Below are 4,483 nucleotides of genomic sequence, written 5' to 3' on the forward strand. Positions count from 1 at the left end.
AAGCTGATAATTTATATTCAAAAATAAAGCTGATAATTTATATTGAAAAATAAAGTTGATAATTTATATTGAAAAATAAAGCTGATATTGAATGTGCTTTGACCATTTTTGTTTATTTTTCGTACCAACTAATATTTTCACACATGACCAGATTCGGAATAGCACTGTCAGGTGGTTTGATCCGAGTCGGAATAGAACTGTCAGGTGGTTTGATGAGAGTCGGAATAGAACTGTCATTCGCAGCAATTTATACTAACTCTGATATATTGAATTCAATAGAAGTTGGTCAAGTTAAGTTTTAATGTAAAGTTTACACAAGACAATCGAGAACTAGAATACGTCCTGCAAAGGTTTCATGAGCAGATATGAATGTTGGGTCATCGCAACTTTAAAACCAGTGCCGAATATTTGTTCTTATGTTCTTTACGCAGAAATAAATGTGTAAGTAAATGCTAAAAATGGGTGATGAGTGAACAGAAAATCGAACAACAGTTACCTTACAAGATAATGAGTTAAATAATCAAGTTCTATTCTTTAAAAAAAAGTAATTAAATTGGCACGTGCTTTTGTTTTGAATCTGGGGACGAGTCAACACGTCTTTGTTCAACGCTCGCTATTTTTATCGGCCAATGAGTGATGCCGTTTTAATCTAGGGGAATTCCCCAAATATTTATTGAAGAAACTATCTTTAAAAAAAAAAAAAAAAAAAAAAAAAAAAAAGGGCAAACGCACCAGTCTCTCTCGTAAGTGCTGGGGAGGTTAGAGGAGAATAGGTGAGATAAGGTGGAATTTGGCCGTATGGGGAGGGAGTGGGCGGGGGGGGGAATGTATACGGCTACTTTAACTGAATGTGTCAACACGCTGTTGTGCTCATTGATTGAGCTAGACGGGTAACCTGTTCACAGGGAACATAATAGAGATGGAGTGTTAACCTGTTCACGAGGAACATAATAGAGATGGAGGGTTAACCTGTTCGCAGGGAACATAGTAGAGATGGAGGGTTAACCTGTTCACGGGGAACATAATAGACATGGAGGGTTAACCTTTTCACGAGGAACATAATAGAGATGGAGGGTTAACCTGTTCGCAGGGAAAATAATAGAGATGGAAGGTTAACAAACATACACAGACATACACATATACACAAACATACACAGACATACACACACACACATACACACAGATCAATTCAGCTACCCATCAGAACTGTGGTAACTAACTTCACTATCACTTCTTAAATTTCGGTACCTGTTTGAAACTGCTGGACATTCTAAATCGAAGTATGCACACATAAACATTTTTCTTCAAGATGGTGTATTAACTTGAATGGGTTACTTCCTACGTCGGAAAATGTCAGTTTTTAATCAATGACATATTTAATTCTAAATATATACCTGATCAGTAGTGATCGGTGGCCTTTTTCTTATCTATAATGTTTTTTTTGTGTGTCTATCCTAAAGCAAAATGGTGTATCCAAGAAGTAAACACATTCAACCCCCCCCCCCCCCCACGTCCCCCTTACCATAACTAGAAGTCAATGAATTAAATAACGTAATATCTCTGCTTAGAAGATGGTCTTATATGACCTGTATTGAATGAGTACGGCTGAATGTGAAGGACTGACACTATACCAACTCAGACTGACTTGACACTGACTTGACACTGACTTGACACTGACTTGACACTGACTTGACACTGACTTGACACTGACTTGACACTGACTTGACACTGACTTGACACTGACTTGACACTGACTTGACACTGACTTGACACTGACTTGACACTGACTTGACACTGACTTGACACTGACTTGACACTGACTTGACACTGACTTGACACTGACTTGACACTGACTTGACACTGACTTGACACTGACTTGACACTGACTTGCTAGTACAGACCGACTATGGTGGACGGAGTGCTGTGTGTGTGTGTACACCTTACCAGTGTGTTGAGTGTGTGTGTGTACACCTCACCAGTGTGTTAAGTGTGTCTGTGTGTACACCTTACCAGTGTGTTGAGTGTGTGTGTGTGTGTACACCTTACCAGTGTGTTGAGTGTGTGTGTGTACACCTCACCAGTGTGTTAAGTGTGTCTGTGTGTACACCTTACCAGTGTGTTGAGTGTGTGTGTGTGTGTACACCTCACCAGTGTGTTAAGTGTGTCTGTGTGTACACCTTACCAGTGTGTTGAGTGTGTGTGTGTGTGTACACCTAACCATTGTGTTGAGTGACTGTGTCATGCAGAGTTTCTCCCCCCCCCCCCCCGAGATGGAATTTATATAGAAAACAGACTTTTACTAGTGTCTGCCCCCCCTCCAAAAAATGTTGACCGCCCCCCCCCCCAAGGGAAGCGACTGGTCGAGTGACAGCGCGGGTGTTGTGAGCGGGAGGTGTGTAGCGGGGCAGTAAGAGCTAGCAGTAGAGCGAGGGGAGGGGGGCATGTTGGTTGCAGAGGACAGAGAAGCAGATCTTTTTAAACTGATTAATGTACCCTAACCACATCGACTTGTGTTGGTCTGTACCAACTGATTTAATGTACCCTAACCTCATCGACTTCTGTTTGCCTGTACCTGTGGCATAACGAGTTTCCGTGCTCCCACACACTTGGGGCTGCGGGCTAGCGATACCCGGACCTCTCCACCAGCATTCAACTGTTGCTAGGCGACACACGCACACCAGAGGCCGGTGAAACGACGTCGACGTCAGCTAATCAAAACCAATAAACATGCGCATTGGTCGCCAAACTTCCCCTCGTACTACCTGAACTGTGTCTTATATCCCTACTTTGTTTCACAAATAGACCTTTACTTTTTTTATCTTTAGTTAATTGTTACATGTACAAATCTTATTATCTAGAGATAACAGACGTTCACCAATGAATTCTAAAAATGTATATTTTAACAGGGTCGGCGTGGTCGAGTCGGTAAAGCTCATGGTTGCTAAACCGAAAAGTCTCGAGTTCGAACCCTCGGCCAGATGAGGCTCGTTAACTGGGGACAGCCACACTTCTAGGAGAGACAACTCCAAAATTAAACAACTGCTGCCTTGTAGTTTGTTCTTGGTTGGACAAATCCAAAAAGAAAAGCAGGCTGAAATCGGAGCCAATGGCCTCAATGGCGCATAACCAGTTGACACGTAACGCTTAATTGTCTCGAGTTCAAACCCACTGGCAGATAAATCTCGATCCCCTTCAACACTAATAATTAAGAACGAAGAAGAAGAAGAAGAAGACTTGTGTGTCTAGCGCGCTAATAGGCCCTGTTGACGTTTGAATAAGTTAAAGCCCACACGTCACATTTTAAAAAAAAGCTTATCTTGTTTAAAGTCTATCTTGAAGCCCTACTAGTTTCACTGTAAACTAGGCAATATTTTTTTTCAAATGGGAACAAATCTGAAAAATATTTTTAGATACTACATATTCTTGTTGATTGACCAAAAACGTACAAAACAAAACAGTACAATTTTTGTTGCTACATATGAGTAGTTCGTCAAATGTTTTCTTCTTCACCTACACACGTCGTTTAGTCATTGGTGAAGCCAATTAGCCTAATTATTGTTAGAACAGTTTCTAATAACGTGGCCAAGCATTTTATTTTTTGCTGTGGTTTTATTGCTTTCAACTTGCAAGTGATTTTAATGCTCCCATTCTTCGTGAATAGACATCGTGACAGAAGGCTTATGATAGATTGAACACAACTCAATGATCGACACGTGACATTCTTCCTAGGTCAGCGTGAGCCGATAGCTGTTTCTGCTGTTTCAGTTTCGAATAAAAAAATTAACACGCTGGCAAGCTGACAAAACCAATAAGTTACCTGGAAAAATAAAGTATCACGACACTACTACACGCCGAAACCGAAACCATCGGTAGGTTTGTGTACTCACTCTAGAAATCAATAGGTTTCAGTGTTGGTATAGCTTAGGGTGTCAGTGGGGGTAAGCTCCTACTGTCTATATAATACTGTTAAATGGCATCTCAAATAGTGTCTGACAACTGCCCAGCATGCTAGTGTGGCTTAAAGCCCAGCGAAACTTCTACTAACAAGTGAAGGAGTGAATGACGGATAACTGGCGTCTAAATATCCGGCACTTCGGGCAGATGGGGCATGTCAACCCAGTACGGCTATCATTGGAGGCACGAGTCGACTACAATTCAATAACACAGACTGAACCATTTGTGAGATCAATATATTAAACAAATATTGTTTATCCTAAATTTTGTCATTGAATCAAAATAGGGCTACATCTTGTTAACCTAAACAGCAACCTGTCGAAGGACGCACCTGAATCGTTTTAGTGAACGATTAGAGTAGTGCATCGTGTCCATTGTGTATCGCACTCATTTGAACGAATGTAGACGCCAAAGAGCCATATCGTACACTGCTGAAGCGCAGTCCAACCAATTTTTTCCCCAACACCCTAAGTTGCATTTCAATCGTATAAATTGTGTAGTAATGTATAAAAAACATTCTTAATCATAC

The sequence above is a fragment of the Physella acuta genome, unplaced genomic scaffold, assembly GCF_028476545.2.
Source record: "Physella acuta isolate Inbredline_101_S28 unplaced genomic scaffold, ASM2847654v3 ptg000724l, whole genome shotgun sequence".
Taxonomy (NCBI): Eukaryota; Metazoa; Mollusca; class Gastropoda; family Physidae; genus Physella; species Physella acuta.